This window comes from Mugil cephalus, chromosome 14 (assembly GCF_022458985.1).
Source record: "Mugil cephalus isolate CIBA_MC_2020 chromosome 14, CIBA_Mcephalus_1.1, whole genome shotgun sequence".
Classification (NCBI taxonomy): domain Eukaryota; kingdom Metazoa; phylum Chordata; class Actinopteri; order Mugiliformes; family Mugilidae; genus Mugil; species Mugil cephalus.
The window spans coordinates 12,237,171-12,257,893 of NC_061783.1; the positions used below are offsets into that span (position 1 = coordinate 12,237,171).

General features: G+C 45.1%; 1 long non-coding RNA gene across 1 annotated transcript in view; it reads right to left on the minus strand.

Moving 5' to 3' along the window:
- LOC125019745 overlaps positions 1-20,723 on the minus strand; it is a 49,986-nt gene that overhangs the window by 7,841 nt on the left and 21,422 nt on the right. The window lies entirely within an intron of this gene.

Genomic DNA, 20,723 nt, shown 5'->3' on the forward strand with positions numbered 1-20,723 from the left:
CTGAACCTTGGCGAAGGCTTAATTTAACAGTCGACTTGCACATTTTGCGAGCCATTCAATTAGCGGCGAAGATAACGAAAGAAAAAATAAACAGAAAAACTCAGCGCGACGCGAGGGGCCGACTCGGCGCTACCTGCTCGAACGGGCCGCTCTTATTTAAAGTGCAACCACCTGGTGCTCGGTGTCAACTTGATCCCCATGTGAGTCAGGAGCAGGAGACGTGAGGCAGAAAGACAAACACGCAGAGCACGTGGTGGCTCCTCAAGTTTTATTGCTCAACTTGCACTTATATCCAGAGCCAAGGCTGAGATAAGGAGGAAATAATACAACGGACGCGCGCACTTCTAAAGGCCGACGTATCGTCGAGGACTCAAAGAACACGCACACGTCGATTTTTTCAAGAAAAAAAATGAGCCGCGTGGCAAGCGATGCAAAAACGGCGATGTGGGTTAAATCTCCTTCTCTGCTGCAACTCCCCCCCCCCCCACCGGGTCATCAGGTAAGTGAAAGTGGCTGAGACGCGCACGCAGGGTCATGAGGAGTGGAAAAAAATATCCGTCACCCCTGTTGCACAACAAGGACAGCATTCTCCTTCCACATTTTGAAAAATCTGAACAGAGCGTTTCCCCTTAATGCTTCACTGCCCCCCCCACCCCCCCCACCCCGTCCTCCAGATGAAAAATAAAGTGAAACCAAAGACAGGATGTGACATGGGAAGCTGTCAGGCCCGGCTCGGGTCAACAGCGTAGGGTCAGAGCTACAGCGCGACCGCCCCGGAGCCTCGGAGTCACTGAGAGACGTGTTAAGCGTCTCTCGGGGACGCTTCGTGACGTGACGGCTCGGTGGAACGAGAGGACACGACGTTGCGTGCGTGTGCGTGTGTGTGCGTACGTGTGCGATCTCTCCGAGGCTGACGGGAGCCCATCAGCGGAGCTAGCCCCTTAAAAACATCTCGTCCACTTTCGCCGACCTCCACATGCTCCCGCACTGATTATCACATGTCAAAACACAGGGAGGAAGCCGGCGACAGCGGTCTGACCTGTCTTTTGAAACATCGCACAGGCACTTGGATAGAATCGGAGCATCGCGGTACAGTTAAATAGGAAATTTACTAGGGAAAAAAACAAAAGTATGTGTGATCTTACAGACCGATGACTTCACTTACACACACACACACACACACACACACACACACACACACACATTGTCGCAGCGGCTACCAGACAGCCTGGGAACAGCTAGTCCACTAATGAGGTCTATCCCATGAGGATTTAGTGCTGCACAGAGGAATGCGGGCTCTCCGCTCTCATGACTGACCTGCCCTGTCACACACACACACACAAACACACACACACACACACAAACACACACACACACACAGATGGAGCCGCGTTACTGTCCGAGCGCTACACCTCTTACACATCAATGAGAAGTGATAGAAGGCGCCCAAGAATAGGGCACTTGTAATTCGGTCGGTGGTGCATTGGAAACAAACATAACAAGCACACTGGGGAATTTGACACTAATTTGAGACGAGAGCGAGTGGAGGCGGGATGGGGGGGGGGGAAGGGGGGGCTGAGAAAACCCAACGAGGAGAAGGAATAAATAAACAAGGGCACAGAGGGGTCAGAGAGAGAGAGAGAGAGAGAGAGAGAGCAAGAGAGAGAGAAGTTGAAGACTTGAGTTATGAGTATGTGAATCACAGAGCTTTAACATTTGTTCTGGGGACTGGCTCGTGATCTGGACGTGAGAGCCAAGTCGAGAGAGTTTACTCGAACAGATCTGGTGTCTGGAGCAGACGGACCCCATCACTGGTGGCCGGCGGACGGCGCCTGCTGCTAGCTGATAGACCGACAGCATGGGTGCCCATCTCCGTTAGGACAGAGAACGCACGAGCAAGTTCTCCCACAGCTGAAGGAAGTTTGAGAACTTTGTGGACAAAGTCTGTCTTGAACCGGTGTCAATACTCCGCGGCGCACAGTAGTTCACTTGGGGAAGGTCGTCCATGTCAGGTCGGTGGTTCAATCCCCGGCGCACAGACCACACCCTTGAGCAAGACAATAAAGCCTGTGTCTGGCAATGATAACATGCAAACGACATTTTTATTATCAAATTTTCACTATGGTCACCATCTGTTTAAAACACTAGCATGCTACCATTTGCTAGCTATCCCTAAATATAAAGCACAGCTGTGGCTGACAGTATTTGCATTAGCGTCAGAACCATTTGGGTTAAAATTTGGTTAATACCGTTATAAAAGGGATCGAAAAGTTTTTAACATCTGTATTTTAAAGTCGTGAGAAGTCATTGGGACATTTCACGTAAGAAAAAGGTGAAAGAATTATTGACCAGTGTCATTGTAATTCATCATCTGCACCAAAATTTTATGGCAGTCCATCCAGTAAATTTAGAGGTGGCTGGAGAAGAGAAAACTATGACCTGGTGGTGTTTTTAATTGAAAAACAAAGGTGATCCCTACAGGTACATGTTTAGATTTATCCTCTATGCTTATTTCTCGGCAACCCATTTAAAAATTGTTGAGATGTTTAGCGAAAACCCGACGTTAGATGCCACTACACAAAGTCAGGTGCTCACCAAAAGTCACGCATGGATCTTCTTTCATCTTCTCACGAAAGCTGTTGAGATGTTTTTGGTTATTCCAAAGTGGTGGCCGAGCAGACCAATGCAAAGTGTGGCTAAAAAAAAAAAAAAAAAAAGGTACACTGTATTTCTTTTGGGTGCAGCTGGTTATTGTAAATATTCCAGGTTTCACTTATGGCTTATCACATGGTCTGTGTGCTGACAACGATCCTAAAACTGACAGTACGTAACCGCTGTGCACCCATCCTTCTAAATAAACACTGGGCCACTGCTGATCGTCCCTGTGTCGTCCATGCGTAGCGCCATGTCACATCCGCCGCGCGCGCTGAACGCCTTCCAGGTCTTTGTTTTGGAAAATGTGGCACGGTTGCCATGGAGCCTGTGTTTGATCTTTTGTGATTAACCGAGCCCATTGATTGCACAACGCTTCGTCCTGGCTCATCTCCGTCAGCGGGCTGCCCTGGACGTCTCATCAAACACCGCATTAACCACCGTTTATGCAGTCGCCTCCCCACAATGATTCGTCCTTAAATGGCCTAACGGGGATGAAAGGAGCGCAGGAAGTGGAAGGGAAGCATGGCAACGAGGATCAGTTGTAGATTTAACAAAGCTGAAGTGTATGGTTTGACACGGATTTTGACTTTGAGCTCAAGAGAACTGATTACCGTTGATTACTCTGTTGATCACTCTCAGAGGCTGTACAACCTGGCTTTATTCGCCAGTCAATGAAATCTGCCCCTTAAAAAAAAAGTTTTCACCTAACTCTCTGACACATAACCCTCTTTAAATCTGCACTTTATTGGGACAATTTAAACCGGTGAGATGTGTTAACTAGAGAACTTTTAAATGCTTTGTTTAATTTGGAAAGCAGCAGGATTGCGGTTTCTCACTCCTTCTAGTTTTTGTGCTAAGCTAACCGTCTCCTGGCTGCTGCTGTTTGAGTCACTACTGATCTTTAGTCACAGACATAAACAAACAAAAAAAAAGAAAAAGTTTATTTTCTTAAATGTCCAAATGGTCCTTCAGTTGGATGGTGAATTACTGGAGGGGAATTACTGGTGATCAAATGTTACATTTTTATCTCACAGATATGACTGTAATTCCTCTGAAAGCACGTCACTTTGCATACGTGATCGCACTGAGGAAGTTCTGATTAAGTATCTATAAACTGTCCTTTGTCCGTCAGTGGTTCGGTCACTGCGTCCTGATAGACGTCACGCAGTCTGCTTTAAAGTCAATTAGCCGGCCTTCCCCAGCCCCAGAGGTGACAATCTGGGGCTCGCGTAATAGCCTACCAGGGCCAACCTTCACATGAGGGCATATGGCCAAACCCTGGGGTGCAAAACTGTCTGATCTGGCCAAGGACAGGGCAGCATGAAGGGTGGAGGGGATGGGTACGAGGTTGAGCTCGTAATCTCTAGAGAACACGAATAAAGCCGCTTTGTCCCTACTTTTTTTTTTTGGGTGGCACAGATGGCATTTTCAAGGATCCCTGTTTTTGTTGGACTACAAAAAAGGAAATTAAAGGTGAGTGGGAGGGAGGGGCGGTGTGCTACAGTGTAACAGCAACACAAATTCCTATGAATTTTATTGGATAATTATCTCTGGGGAACTTCCACTGAAATACGTATTGTATTTTTGGGCTTGTTCCTTCAACCTGATCGCAGGATGGTGCAATAGCCCTGCAGCTGGATTTCTACCCTAACCAAGATTAATGCCACACATCGCTTGGATTCTTACGCTGCGTAGACAGAGTGGGTCCCATGACTTGAGTCCGGACTTTCCCAAAGCGACTGTGAAAGTTACTTCACTTTTTTTTTTTTTCTTTTCTTTTTCATTTTTGCTCGGTAATCTCAGTGGATCCCAACAAGTAAGAGTGGCTCAGTGAATATGAAATCTGGAGCAGCGGCAGCAGACCACCCATCGCCGAGTTACGCCACTGGACGCGGGGAGGACGGGATTCTCACGAACGCGCGCTGCAGGACGAGCTGGGGCTTATGTGCCGAAAGAGGTTTTTCTGGGATGTAAAAACCCAAACAAAGTCAAGGTCGCGAGGCTTTGTGCAATTTCACAAGCAGCGTGAGTCAGCAGGCTACTTATGAAACCGAGGTCTCCCTGTGTCACAGTTCAATAAAAGAATCAGAACGGGCGTGTGAGAAGGTTCAGCGCAGTAAAAGAAGGTGTTTCTAATTTGAGAGGCGTTTAAATTGAAGTGGAAAAACAATCCTGTAGCGCAGCAGATTGCCTCAGCTAGCTCTTCCAAACAGTGTTTACTGCAGACTGAGCGTGTGTGTGTGTGTGTGTGTGTGTGTGTGTGTGTGTGTGTGTGTGTGTGTGAGCGCGTCCATTTGCGAGTGTGTGAAGTTTTGAAGGCCTGGTTGCTGCACGGTTGTGCAACTGCGGCCCATTTGCCCAAAGCAAATAGCAACGTTCTGAGAAAGAGGAAAGGCGGGAGGGGTGGCGGGGGTGGGGGTGGGAGGGTGGGGGGGGGGGTTGTGAAGGTTTCTCACATGTTTTTCCTTTCTGTCTTCCACCAGTGTCATTTGTGTTTAATCTGCAGGGTTTGCACAATTTTCAGTTTCATTTGATGTTGAGCAACGCGCTGATAAAGATCACAAACAGTTGTGGAACTCAATAACACCTCCCAGAAAACACATCGTGGCCGCGGATGTGAATCATGTGCCGTCGCCTTTTTTCTGATATTGTTTTAATCGTGGCCCACAGTGACGGGAGGCTACCGGTCGCTCCTGCGATATTCGAAAAGGTCATCTGGTTTGCATAAATGCCTTGCTAAATAGGTGTTGGCTCAACTTGTAAGAGCCTGTAAGTCAGCTTGCATTCCTGCATAACCATTACCTCTGGAAGCCACAGGTTGCTGGTGAAAGCCTCAAGCAGCCTGCCGGAAAAAAAAAATGCTCGGAGAACTGCATGCGTCTGAACTCTGTTGACCTACACAAAGTAAATAAAAATGGAAAGGGACCAGAATGAAAGTGTTGAACTAAACTTTAAAAAAAAAAAAAAAAAGTCTTCCAAAAAAAGTAAAAAAAGTATTCCATTAAAGCAGAAGAAGCAGCTTCATCAATAAATGAATAAACCTAGATTAACTCGGGAGTAAAGGCTGACTTGACCACAGAAAACAAGAAAGCGGAACACCTGTGTCGAAAGACAAATATAAAAGGATGGTGAAAGAGATGTTTCGGTAACAAGGTAACCCTGTCAACAATGAGCGATTCAATACCAATGCGTGCGTACGTGTGCATGCGTGTTTTTGTGTGTGCACTCGCGGAGGGGTAATATCCTCTCTGCCTTTCCCGGTAGATCTGTGTTTACCGTCAGCGCCGGAGACAGGAGGATTTTTACCAGAAGGCTGAGGAACACCGACCAGCCTCAGATTTCAGATCACTTTTTCAATTTCCACCCCTGTTTTAAATAGTCAGCAAAGTCCAGCTGACTGTTTCTTTTTTTTTTTCTTTTTTTTTTTTCTTTTGTGATTTTTTTTTTGTTGTTGTTGTTGTCCAAGCCACCGTTACCGCTTCCCCCTCACCAATGGGAATCCTGTGTTTACTGACCACACAAACACCAGCCAGCGCCTGGTACCAAGATTGCTTACCGTCAATAAGCACACACATGTCAGCCTATTAGTCAGCGCACTTCCCCATGCGGCGACATACGGATGTCTGCTCCTCCCATAATCAGGATGTAAGTCAGTCATCTGCTCAGCGGTTCTCCGCTGCCCCGGCCTAATGCTGTTGGAAAGTCGTGCTGTTTAATCGTCACGTGTTCAGAATTACTGTCCCGCGGTGACAAATGCGGACGGCTCGGAGAAGTGCTGAAACGAGCAACGGTGGTTTTGCAATGTAATTACAGAATGTGGCTTTGAAAGCCAGCGCTGGAGTCCCACCGCCGCCCGTTCTCCTGTTGCACGACATCAAACCTAATGTTTGTTATGGGGACAAACATCCTCCGCAGTTGTGCTGTGACTTTTATCTACACAATTTGTAACACTAACAGGGGGATTGAATTCCCTCCGTTCTGTACACATCGCTGGCCACCTAAGTCATTTTTAATTCGGTTTCTTTGAAGCGGAGCGGGCTGCGGGCTGTGTTATGCCCAAAGTCGACTGTGGTGGGCTTGCCCCCGGTTTGGAGTTGGACGCAGAAGTAACGCGCCGAAAATCTGAGACGCCGCGGACGTGGTTCGGCGGCAAAACACATTTCAATTCGATTGTTTTTGCGTAGCGTCGGTAACACTTTATAGAACCCAGAGTCTGGAAACCCCAGAGCAATTTAGCCACCTGTGCAATAACATGTGCAATAAAGTCATCCTAGCGCGGAAAAAAGTCTAATATAGATGTGTTTAAATATATTTACTACTCTTTACTTAGTTTGTTTAACTAATCCTGTATGCTACTGTCCCATTTCAGATCAATGTAGGACAATCTCGTCTTATCTTTAAACAAGGCCCACCTACGTAAATCTTTAACAGTGTAAGTGTACACTATTTTTAGAGCTTTATCATTGCTTTATCTTGCTGCGAGAAAGTCCTTTCCCTCTTCAAAACTACCACAGTACATTTACTTGACTGTGAGGGTCATGCAGGTCACAGTGTATCCCAGAATACACCGGAACAAGGTCCACTGGAGGAACTGAAGAAGCCACTTAGATTAGTGACAAAACGGTTTGTTTTTGCAGAACATGGGAACCGCTGCGGCACCTCTGCCTTAGTCAGTAGTTTGATTGTGCAACTTTGGAGTGTTAACACATTAATTCATATTTAATACACCGAAGCTGCACAATGGTTTGACCAAATCGCGGGGCGTGCCGACCGCCATCTACTGCAGCTAATGCGCCGACTGTGTACAAGTACCTCACGCGACACCACTTCAAAGTAACCCAACTATCCCTCTGTGAACACTCAACCTACTCAAAGGCGCAATTAGTCGCGTGAAGAAACAAAAGAAGCGTTTTCGAGCGTCCGCGGTTGTTTATTACTGTTTACATTATGCCCTCTTCTTGACTTTAATAAACTGCCTTCGCTTTCGTGGCGCGCTAATTGCAAGCAGCTCATCTAAACTCAGGGTTGCGCGCCACATTTCGAGCTCCTCGGCGCTACGCGATGCGAAATGTCTCGCGTGTAAACCGATCCGACGGCGAGACGCGAGGTCACATTTTAATTGGCTGCAGAGTAGCTCCGATACTCTCGCATTCTCAATAATGATGGGTTTTCCGAGCCGAGCGAATTCCAAAACCACCCGTTTGTCACTTGAGTCACCGCGCCCTGTGCAGTCCTTTGTCTGCCAGTCCCGTACGAGGCATAACCCACAGACAGTGGAGCTTTTGAAAGGCAGCAAATTTGAAATGTAAAAATGTTCCCCCTTTTTTTTTTTCTTTCCTTTTTTTTTTTGTTTGATTAATGCTCCAGACCACACACTGTGCGGGGGAGCGGTGGAATTTCTGCGCCTTAATAAGCATGTTTCAGGTCGAAACAGGCTGTTTTCCTTTCATACATATTCATGTAACAGCGTCTGTGAAAACAGGCATGTCTGAATCATCCTCGCATCACAAAGAATCCGTGTATGGATGGTTACATCAAAGTGCATGACATTCACTTCCCAACATCAAAATCGCTGGAGATTATATTCATTATCTCGCTGTGAGAAGCATTTGGTTTTCTAAGGGTTCATCGAGTCAAACATGGAGTTCAAACAAATCCGGAGCTCTAAACTTTTCAGGGAACCATTAAAAACGCATCACTGTCCACCCCATGAATAAAACGAGGTTCTGTCATACAGTCATACAAAAGCAACCTCTTCACAGCCTCCTGATAAGAATTATTTATATTCATTTTTCTTGCAAGTCATTCTCCCGCTCGGAGACCTCCTACAATAACCGAACATTCTGCAGAGACAAATATTAACACTGGAGGTATGCTCATCCTCCGAAGCTTCGCCGCGAGATATCTTATCTTGACAAATGTGTCACTGCAAACATTTTTCCTGACGACTCGGGTCTATATCGGGCGTGGAATGCCGTCCTGTACACAGCGCAGGAAGAAGGACGGAGACGCTGATCCTCGAGTGGCAGCGCGCCACGTTAAACAATAGATTATTTCGGCTCACCTGCAGCCGAGGGATGAGAACACGGCAGCGGAGAAGTAACAGGTTGTTCAAACAAGTGTTTCAAAAGATGAATGACGCCGGAATTGACGTGGGCAGCGGCATTGTAGGTGTGGGTTCGCCTCGCTTGTTTGCATTGTTTGCGCTGAATGATCTCGGTTTTCCACAACAGCCGCAACGTCAGCGAAGTTGGGGAAAAAACCCCCTTTTATGCGTGTCAGAAATGTACCGTTCCGTTTCATGTCTCAGGTCGTGTACACGTACATCATTTTATGTAGCGTCCACGTAAAACCGTTAAATTAGAATCTCTCGCCGGAAACTGATTCGCGAACTCACGAAACTCTACTTTAAGTCCAGTTGCCTTTCATGAACATTTTTGGATATACTGTCCACGTAAACATCTACTCTCCAATGCAACCTCCCTCGTTGCGCGCGAGATAAAAGCCCATAGGGAAATAAAAGTACTGCATTCAAATGAAAGTCTGGAAAATTTCCCGATGTTCCGATATATGCTTCAAAATAATAATATACAATATATACAATATTAGAATTTTTTTTGTGCATTTCTCCATAAAATTCGGGTTCTTCAAATTGCGTCTATATATATTTCATAGTCTAAATAAATCAAACTTGAAGTCGTCTTGAATCACAGTCCCAGCCTTGACCAACCCGTAAAACAGTTTAAAGATTTCCGTATATTTTGCTCACTCTGCCTTGGTTCAGCCATTACTTCATTCTTGTCTCTGTTGTCTCCTTAATAATGTCACACTATCTTATGCCGCCGTCTCCGAAGGCAGATGTGCGTCTCTGATCTACGGCCGCTCGGAACATGTTCTGTCTGCTCAAGGTTAGATTGTTTCATTGCGTCCCATCAATCACTCGCTGATGTAAACATCCCCCTGAGCGTAACGTTTTTTTTTTTTCCAAATGCCCTTCACGGAGCGAGTTAACGGAAGGAGGGGAGACGGGGGTGAGTAAATGCACCGGGAAGAGAGAAGACGGATGATAACCAGAGGAGGGTGGGGAGACAGATGGAGAGAGGAAGAGAGAGACACACTGAGTCAGAGAGAAATATCCCGACCGAGGAGTACACAGGGATTTGAGCTGAGTATCCTGCTCTCCCTGTGAGAGGATTTGTTTGGGCTGGACAGGATACAGGGGGGTACATCTGGACAGATTCAGCCCAGACTCTGATCTCCCTTCCCTGCTGTGTGGGACGAGGAGCCCTGTCCTCCGGGGACGGGTCTCATATGTGTTTGGAAATGTTGGAAGTTTAACAGTTGTTTATTGAAACGTTTTAATTCTGGCCACTCTTCTTGGCATTAAACATAACATCCTACTCGCAAAGTTAACATCGAGGAACAGGCACGAGCAGCTGGTCAGTCGGGAGGTTTTTTGCGGAGATAATTGTATATTAAATATTAGCCGTAGTTTACTCTGCTTGCAGCAGACGCTCAGTTGTGCGTGGAATAAATGAGCTGGACGAGCATCTGAATTCACGGATAAGGCCTTTTTAAATCGTCTTTGTGAGCGCTCAATAGTTCAGCTCAGTTGCTAACACAAAGCGAGAAGCAGCGTTACTGGTTAGACAGTGGATGAAATTTGCTACCATGGCAACGTGGCAACAGACTTTAGCAAAGCAAAGATGCCGTCAAACAACACAAAATATTAACATGGAACACTAAGGGGACCTTTTGTGCCCGTTGAGCCACCGTAGGAGACCAGATCCGACCACACCGCCTTTGCCTTCGCCCTCACGTCAGTTTAAAGTGTCGCCACACAGCTGAGGCCTCTGACACGTTGTCATGTTTAACAACTAAGGTGAACTGAAGCGTCACACTGTGATGCTCACCGCTCTGCTTTGGGTCGCGGGGATGTCAAGGGCTCAAGATGAGGTGGCCTACGCACCGATCAGCCACAACATTAAAACCACTGACAGGAGAAGTTGAACATTGAACATCTTGTTTCAATACAATGTTCTGCTGGGAAACCGGATCTGGTTACTTACATGCCAAAGTATTGACCTGGCCTCCAAAGTCACTAGATCCCAAACTGATCAAGTATCTGTGGGATGCACTGGAACAGACCTGATCCACAGAGGCCCCTCCCCTCAGCCCACAGGGCACCCTCAGAAGGCCCACAACTGTTATGGAGGCACAATAAAGACCTATGCAGTATTAGGTCATAATGTTATGGCTGATTGGTGTATTTCTTATTACCAAAAAAATAAAATCTCTTTGGAGAAGCCAGGTCGAGGGTGCAATTCTGCAACACTTCACAGCAACGTCCCAGAAAGGTAATTAATCAGCGGAGCTGGTTTCAGGTGTACTCACTTTTATGTGACCTTTTAAAGGGATTTATCTAATCTAGGTTAAGTACTGGCTTGTTTACACCCAGAGCCCAGAGACAGGCTGTAAACAAGTCAACATCCTATCGTGTTCGATCCCTTTTGAATGGGTTCAACAAAACTAAACTTAACAGGAGACATCAACTGTACTGATATGGAAATATACCAGACTACTAGACTATGATGACTGTGACTGTTATACAATAACAGTCATAATGGTGGAGGAACTTTATGATGAAACGTAAACGCAGAGGCTGTAGGGTTCACTTGCACAGGACTGAACGTGTCAAAAAGGGGCTGTAAAACCTGAGAAAGTAGGGTGAGTGTTACACGAGCGAAGCCTGCGAGCGATCACGGTGGTCTCGTTTTACTGTCTGCCTCATTCTTTTATCATGACCGGAGAGCAGGTGACAAAGTGTTACATTTCTCGTTGCACTTCTGTGCGCAAAACGCCTGAAAATTACTGGCGTGCAGTTTTTTTTTTTTTTTTTTTTCCTGTCGGAGCTTCATTCCTTCTCCGTCCGGCTGTTTCCAGTTACCTTTCAACCGGTGAATAATATTTACTCCTGAAAATGAAGAGGATAACTTTCCATCTCCTACAATGTTCCGGGAGCATCTGGCTTGTGTTAGAGGAGTTTCAGTGTGTGTGTGTGTGTGTGCGTGTGTGTGTGTGTGCATGCACGTCTGCATGTGTGTGTGGACATAAATCTGTTTACAAAGTCGCATTGTAAGGGCTGGTCTCCCTTTTGGGGACAAAAGACAAGTCTGGATGTCAGTGTGAATCAATAAATCTAAGGATGAGGACTAAGTTTAAGGTAACGGCGAGGTTACTGCAGGTTTTCGTTAGCGCTGGGCAAACAGCTAACGGTAAATCTTCAGGAAATTAATAAGATTACAACAAAACTAGTACAATATATGTGTGTGGTCATGTTTATTTTTGAAGCGGTCCAGTTTTTCGTGGAATACTAACGTCGTTGCAACATATTGAGAGTTAAACCTTGGTTTGAGGGTAAAGGTTACAATCACGGTCAAGGTTAAGGTAAGGGGCTATCACGGTGTCAGTGGAAGGTCCTCAGACACGTAGATGTTTGTGTGTTTGTGTGGAGAATGATAATCCGGAGAGAAGCGTATATCATTTCACCGTCTGTTTTTCTCCCACAGGGGAAGTCAGCTGCAGTGACTCGCACACAAGCCACAAACTATCTCGACAAATAGCAGAGAATTACACACACAATGGACCTCCCTATTGTGTGTGCCGTGTGTAGGAGTGGATTCTTGTTAGACTTCCTCCTGTCTCGTGAACGCACACACACACACACACGGGGAGGTTCTGCCGGTGGAAAAGCTCATTCCTCCATGTGTACGTTGCTCTCTCTCTGGCTTTGGGGAATTATCCCTTATCCTTCCCTTGTCGTGACAGCAAAACTTTTTCTAAACTCAACCCAACCTTCGAACCTTCGAACCGTGACCCAGCTCACGGTATCAACCGCATGGTTGAGTAAGTCCTATTGTTGACAGCGTTCAAATAAACAGAAAGTTCAGCACTGTCAATGATCTCCGAGGATCCACATCATGTGTTTATAATCGAGGCACAGATGTAATGTGTTCATTGGCGTCTAATAAAAAAAAAAAATAAATAATAAACTTTATGGGTTGCATAGCAGAAGTGGAGAGCCGGGTTTTACGAGGCTGTTTAAGTTTTACGTGCCTTAAAGCCACCTGTCAATCAGTCTGGAAACGTAATTATTAAATAAACTGAACATTAGCCTGACATGTTTGTTGCTAAGATTTCCTGACGACTTTCACATCATCTACACTACTGTTTGGTGTCAAGCAGTGTGAGCTTTAGCTAGCTGTTTCCCCTTATCTCCAGATGACACATACATTTTAATATCTACCCCATAAACATGGAAATGGTGTTGATGGTCTCATCCAACACAAACAACCCCAGGCCAGGAAATGAGTCGGTCTGATACAAAAGATTCCAAATACTAGGGACGTCCCGGTCATTGGTATTGGGGCCAATCCAGGCATTTCTAAAATGATCGGATCAGATCAGTATCAGGCTTCAGCCAAGCCCAGTCCTTTGTAGTTACTTATTTTAGGTCTGCCACAAAACCAAAACCACATCCTTGTAGCGTCAAAATGTCTTCTTCCTCTTCTGTTTTAACGATGGTTTGACTAGCGTCAAAGCTGCCAAAAAAAAAAAAAAATATCTAAAAAGAACCAGAATCACATGACCAAACATTTCTGCTTTATGGAGGAACTTTCGTTAGTCTGGAGAATTAAGTCAGCCAGACAGAAATTTGTAAATTATGTAATGTAGATGTTTGGGGAGGTGGTAGTAGGAGGTTGTCAGTTGATACGACCAACAACCAACAACAACAAACTCTGAAAGGTGCGTTTAAATGAAGAGAAAAGTTTCCTTGAGACAGCGTCAAGGAGAAAAAAATATTACATAGAACATTACAGAATTTTCTGCAGCAGAGAACCCAGGTTTTCAATGTCTGCTTGAGCTTCTGGAGCCAAGGTACCAGCACTATTTAGTGGACGTGGTCTAGGAGAATACAAATAAAGTAGAAAAAGTCTTTATGAATCCCCAGGGGAGATCGGATCAGCCGATACTGAATATTAAAAGATTGGTATCTGCTCGGGGGACAAAAATACTTGATCGGGACATACTTACCAAGAACATTCTTGATAATGAAATCTTTCTTAGCTCACAGTAATGAATGTTCACAGGATAATGATCTTGAGGAGTGATGGTCCCAACGCTATCACATGAAACATAGCTAATCAACGTCATGGTACATTCATTCAAGCCCTTGCCAAGTTCAAGTGCATACTGACGCTGATTAAGCTAAACGGCAACAGGTGTAGGTCTCAGTGTTTTGCTTTTCTATGCTTGTCCACCCATAGCAACATGTCTTATGTCAAACATCAATGGTATTTTTTCCAGCGACAGAGGTGGAGCAGACTACGGTAACCAGGACTGTGGTAGGAAAGCCTTGGAGGAAATTTTTCTTGGTGGCTTCCTTGGGTGCTCCAGGTTAGAAATGAGAGGACGGATTGCAAAATAAATGCAAGAAAGCAATTAAAGGTGAAGACGAGGATACCTCACCACTGGTGTTTCTTTTTGGAAAGCGCTGAAAGAAGAAGCAGGATTGAGGGGGTGAGTTCACCTGGAGGCCCAAATGACACGCTCACGTCAGTAGCGTTCATGTTATGACACTCACTACCAGACACAAAATAGGACGCACTCCGAGTTTATGGCAAGTAATACTTCCAATATCATTAAACCCAAAGATCAATGGAATCTTGCCAGAGGAGACGGGAAGTCCCATCTATTCTAGTGAACCATAATCAAACCTGTCCCTTGGACGTGCCAGTTAAATCAGGAAGTTTACAACTAGTTGTAAAGGCAGTAAAGTACCATTTAGTCCACGTATTTGTAATTAGACCTCTCTCTAGGCTCTGAGTAGCTTGCCGACCGAAAGTTATGATGATGTCACTTTAATTCAAATCATAAAAATTTAACATTTTTCTCCGACCTTTGGATACATATACATTTTATACAATTGGTAGTATATAAATATGAGCTTCTGGTGGTGCAAACTAACGGGGAGCAAGTGCATCCTCCTTAAACGGTCTCACCTCGGTTGATTTGTTCCGGGACGAAGTGCAATTGCTGAGTCAGAGCAGCAAGAACAAACCGACATAGCTGTGAAATACTCCTGGTTTAAGATTTAAGAAAAACCCCCAGAACACAGGTGTGAAGGTTCCATTAGAAAATGAAACCTATACAAAGAAGTGAAACTATTTATTTGTCGTATAATAGAAAGTTGTTCGCCCGTCACGCGCTGTTCGGACACTCATATAGAAATTGTCGGATCGAGTCTTCTTCAGAAGTTCAGGAGCTGCCGGCGAGGTGAAAAGATCCCCACATAGAGAGAGCTGATCCCTCCTCACCCCCCCCCCCCCTCTCTCCACGCCAAGAGAAAAATTCACTGCTTATTTCCAGGCAAACCTCCATGCAGGTTTTAGCTGTTCTCTCAGATGCGCGGCCAGGCTCGGTAAAGAATAATAACACGTCAAAGGGGCTCACAACACCACAGACCACAGAAAATGGAACACGCCTGAGGATGGTAAAACACAACGAGATTTCTTGCAGCTTTCTTGAATTTATTACGTGCCAGGACCCACGCCTGCTGCACAACATCAGTGGACAACAAGAGGGGGAGAAACAAAGTCACGACAAAGGCACGACTTCACCGTTGACCTTGCTGCAGGTTAACTGTACTAGAAACACTGCACAATGCAGTGCTGTTGTCTGAAACCATTAAAAGTCCATCGTGAAAGCTGACAACAGCAGGCGATGGCTACACTGGCAATATTCATTTTATTCATCTAAATTTGATAGATACAGCCCAGCAAAACTAATAACAGGTCTGTAATTTATTGCTCTGCTTAGCTGGGCAAATGCAGATATTAATCTTGCAGTGATGCGCACGTCAATTTGTAAATCCTTCAAAGAATGAGCAGAGCCTTTTTCATCTGCCAAACGTAGACTCGCCAGTTGTAAGATTTAGCATTTATCTGAAGTTCCTGCAGTAGAAACAGTAATAGGTTTTGATTGATTTACAGACTGACGCTCATACCTTTTTCTTTCTTTGAGATCTGTGAAAACAACTTTCCCTGAGCCGCCTCAAGTCTCTCATTCCATCTGTTGTAGCGCTGCTCAACCTGGATTTAAAAAGGCCGGATCAACCTAACCCCTTCTGAATTTACCCGGAGGGAAAATGACATAACGCTAACCACTGAGGGAAAATCAACACTAAACATTGAGTCACAGCCTGGTAACTTGCCTAACACCTAAGCCCTGTCTCAACACTGTAGCGCAAACAAGCGCGGCTCCTCTTCAGCTCCCTGAGCCGCGAATAGAACATTTTTGTCCTAATTTGCGTGATGGCCTTGTCACGACTGCGCTCGCCGGAGCGCCCCACACGGCATGTTTTTGTTGTGGCGTGAATGAGCGAAAATGACCTCATGGAGCAAAACCGGTATCAGGAGAGGGGCACTTACTGTTCCAGGCACTCATGCTGAAATAGGTCATACTGTATCTATTTATCTTTTCATTCTCAGTGAAAAAAAAAAAAAACGTTGTCAGATGACACAAAGCCGTCAGAGTCACACGGAAAAAGAAACAAAAGACTGCTTTTCTTCCGTCAAACCGACTTCCACTAAAACGCACGCGAAAAAACACACAAACACCCCAGGGCTGTTAAAGCGGCCGGGCATGACAGATCACGCTGCCTCGCCATTATTACGTTGTGTTGCGTTTAATAATGCATGTTTCCTGACATCTTAATTACCTCCGCCCACACCTTTTACACGCAGAAACGCAAACGCATTCAAACCCCCATTCAGCACTGGATATAACACGCGGACGCACACACTTTCTCCCCGCGGAAGGAACACATCAGCAGCTCCAGGTACTTGAAGTACGCGCAGCTGCGTGTCCCTGAGCGCGTGCTGCAGGACGTGCCGTTCGCTCGACTGTCACGCATCCATCCACTGACTCAGCGCTCGTCGAAAATGTGCAGGACTGACGACAAAACCCGTTTCCTGAAGGTCTGACTGACTGGACGACAATCGGCGCAGTGAATCACCATTCAAAAGAAGTCTGCACGACCCTAATCTCAATGGAGACTTTTGACCTGGAGGCTGAAATCTGCGCAAGACGTCTGTGCGCTGACGACGTGTACAACAGCTCTGTTTTCCCAGTTGGACGCTCCACAAGTACAGAAAAATACACGTGCCCTTAACGTATGATCTTTAATTGAACACCCGTTAAACATCCACAGTTTTGGAGAAAAGTAAGCAGACCCTTGGATTTAATAAATGGTCCCTCGGCAGCAATAACTTCAAGCAAGTGTTTCCCGTAGCTGCAGCTCAGACCTGCAAAACATCCAGGAGGAATTTTGGACAATGCCTCCTGAACTGCTTCAGCTCAGCCGCACTGTTATGACATCTGGTGTGAAGAGCTCTGCTGAGGTCACATTACAGCATATCTTTTGGGTTAATGTCTGGCCTCTGACTGGGCCACTTATGCAACACAAGCAGGATTTTCTTTGTCACTGTGTGGTCGACTGATGTAGATGTTCAGGGATATTTTTCCTGCTGCATGAAAGCTATTTTTATTTTATTTTTTTACAGAGCTTTAGCTAGACAGTCATCCTGATATTATCCAGTAAGATACCTGGAAAGAACACAAAAAACTATTTACAAGATGTGATCTAACTAGTGTAGAGAGATGCTTTGTGATAGAAATGGAGCAAAACACGAGGTGTTTATTTCCGGTTCGTTGTGAGGTTATGGCGCGGCAATTAATGGGAACGCTAAACAAACAGCACTGCCCGCTGACTGTCAAATAGTTACTGTTCTTTTTTTTTTTGAAGAACAGTGGCCTCCTGCACGGAAACTATGATACCATACACCATGATTTGCATATAGCAGAGTCAGGAATGCATTGTTTAACTGGCTCCAATGATTCTTTTTTTTTTCCAACATCATTCTGTGTTATCATACCCAGATGGCCCTATTCAGGGAGAGCAGGCACAGAGCCAAGTCTCAGTTTTTTCTCGAAGTACAGATAGAAGAGATACTTCATCCCATGCAATTTGGCTACAGAAGAAAAAAAAAAAAACATTCGACTGAAATGGCTACGTGTTATTTTATTGAAAAAATCCAATCAAAACTAGACGGTGGGAGTGCTGTAGGAGTTGTCTTCTTGGATCTGAAAAAAAGAAGTTGACACAGAGAGCCATGATATTCTTCTTTAAAAGTTGTCAAATTTTAATTTCTCTGATGATGTAATCGAATGGATGGAGTCCTACCTCACAATGATAAGACAATCCACCAGCGTTGGGAATAAGATGTCATCATTCAATGACTGCTCTGTCGGTGTCTCGCAAGGCTCAATTTTAGGCCCTTTACTATTTACTTTACATGTTAATGACCTTTCCCTCGTATGTCCTGAAGTCGATACGCAAATGTGCGCATATGACATGACTATTCTTGCACACTGGAGAGACAGATGCAAAGTGGGAGCCAAATTAACAGCAGCAATGGCAAAAATTTCCACTTGGCTGGAGTCTTGGCTGACACGAAACATCAGTAAGACTACATGCATGTACTTTTACATAAGAGCAAATGAAAACCAGCCAGACATCACTGTTAAGGGGGAAAAGATCCAGCCTGTGTCACATTTTAAATATCTGGGAATTGCTGTCGACTCGCAGTTGAAACACATAAAGCAGGTGTGTAATGCTGTCGAATTCAACCTAAAAAATTTTAGATACATTCGAATTCAGCTTCCCTTAGATGCTGGCAAACTATTTCATATATTACATACCGCACCACAAGCTGGGAAAAGTACACTTGCTCAGCTACAAACGTTCTATAAACAAACTGTCAAGGCACTAGACAAAAAGCCATCCAGTTATCACCATCGTATCATCATTCAAAGGCGTAAACTCTTGACTCTCATAGCTTTGTGTGTCTCGCTGATATTAGTCTAGTGTATAGGGTAATGAATGACTTGGCTGCTCCTCCATTAAAGGAGTTTATTTCACTGCGTCCAGTCAATAGGAGGAAAAGTAGGATGACCAGCCAAGGTGAATGCGGAATGTTTTCCACTTGCGACAGACAGTGTTTGGCACGTCCTTGACGGAAGGAAGAGGAGGGCCGATAATCTTCTCTGCCGTCCTCACCGTTATCTGGAGTCCCTTCCAGTCCGCAGCACAGAGAGATACCGTTGGTCAGTATAATCTCGACGGTGCTCCCATAGAAAGCGGTGAGAATGTTTGTGGGCAGATGAATCCTCCACATTCTGCGTCAGAAATGCAAACGCTGCCGCGCTCGCTTCAGAGATGTGGTGTTCTGGGCCTCGGATAGACTGTTAGTAATGCGCAGGAACTTTCTACCACCTCCACTTCTGTGTTTTTAATCCTCAGTGGAGAGTGGCAGGGTGTGCACTTCCTGAAGTCAACAATTGCTTCTTTTGTTTTGTCGACATTCAGAAGAAGACTGTTCCACCCGCACCAGTCGGCCAGATGCAGAACCTCCTCCCCATAGACCCGGGTGTCGTCGAGATCAGTATTACTCACTACTGTCGTTAAACCCTGTAACCCTTTCTAGGTGTAGGCAAGTCAATCATCACGAGTCTCCCTTTTGTGGAAGAGTTCCAGATGCTTCTTTTGAAATACATACGTGAACTATTTGAGTCTTTTGTGAGTCACAGTGCGAACTTAACCACAATCTTGACTCAGTGACTGGATTACAACCTCCGACTCCAGTTAGGTTTTGTTGATGTCCGTAGCCTCGGGGGTCCACATGTGTTTTTATTCTCTGTGAATGATTAAATGATGTATTCTAGACGGACAAGGAGGGTCAGCTATGTGTAGCTGTCCAAGAGCCTAAAGGTCCACATCAAATCCACATCTACGGCCCACCAGGCAGGTTGTAACATCAGCACACGTCACCTGTGCCCTGAACACATCAAAGAAACAGCAGCCAATGGTCGGTTACGCACTTGCGTGGAAGAACAGAGTCCTCTGACCCACTTGTTCAATCACCAGTCCAGTGCGCTGAATCAGCTGAACCGGCGACACCAAAACCAAGAACAATGTCTCTTTGCGTCAAAGCCCTAAAAGACTCAAGAGTGACTAACTATTCTTATGCGGCGTAATCATCACGGACCTTGTCCACCTTATCTGGCGTTTAAGCAACTGCCAAGAAAAACGGGAAACACACAATGATTGGCACGGCTGCAGGCTACTGTACAAGACTCAGTTCCCATTTTCCCACTAATTCGTACTGCTATTGAATGACCAAGAAAGAGATATTAACATTTTATTCATGGTGCTCTACGCATCCAAAAACACATGTGAAAAGAACAGCAACATGCATAATACTGTCTCATAATGTCGAGTCTACATCTATTCTGACACATAAGGCAACACTAGGAAGATAGAAGAAAATAAACACACTCAACAGCATGTCTTTTGTATTTCCATTAGTCCCTTCTAATTTGCACACAAAACAAATATTATACGTCTGGTTTACGCAAGACTTATAAAACTTGCAATTTTCTGCAATTTACAACCATTAGTGAGAGGTTATGCTGCCACAGTTTGCAGTCAGCATGTTCGCCACGTTCACAAATTGCTTTTGTGATTCTTCTCTGAACAGTTCACATGTAAAATTAACAAATTATGATCCATTTACATCCACTTTATTGGGAGTGTGGCTCACTGAAACATAACTGAGGAGGAAATCTGAAATCCTCTCCAAACAAAGCAATCTGCAAGATACCTTTAGGAGTTAGTGGAAAAATATGATCATCAGTTCTGGAGAAGCAGCACACAAATATTTTTCCAACTGAGGAATATGCACCTTGTAAAACGGCTTCAAATAAGTTCCAGATCAACACTTTCAAAGCTGCTCAACTGTTTGGGATGTTTCTGTGAGACTGAATTTGCCCCAGTCTGGTCCACAGTCTCCTCTTAATTAGGACGTCGTACCATCACAATTCACCGGGGGACGGACGCCTATGGATTCATTCCCCCGAGAGAGTTTAGCGTCTGTTTCTGGTGACGT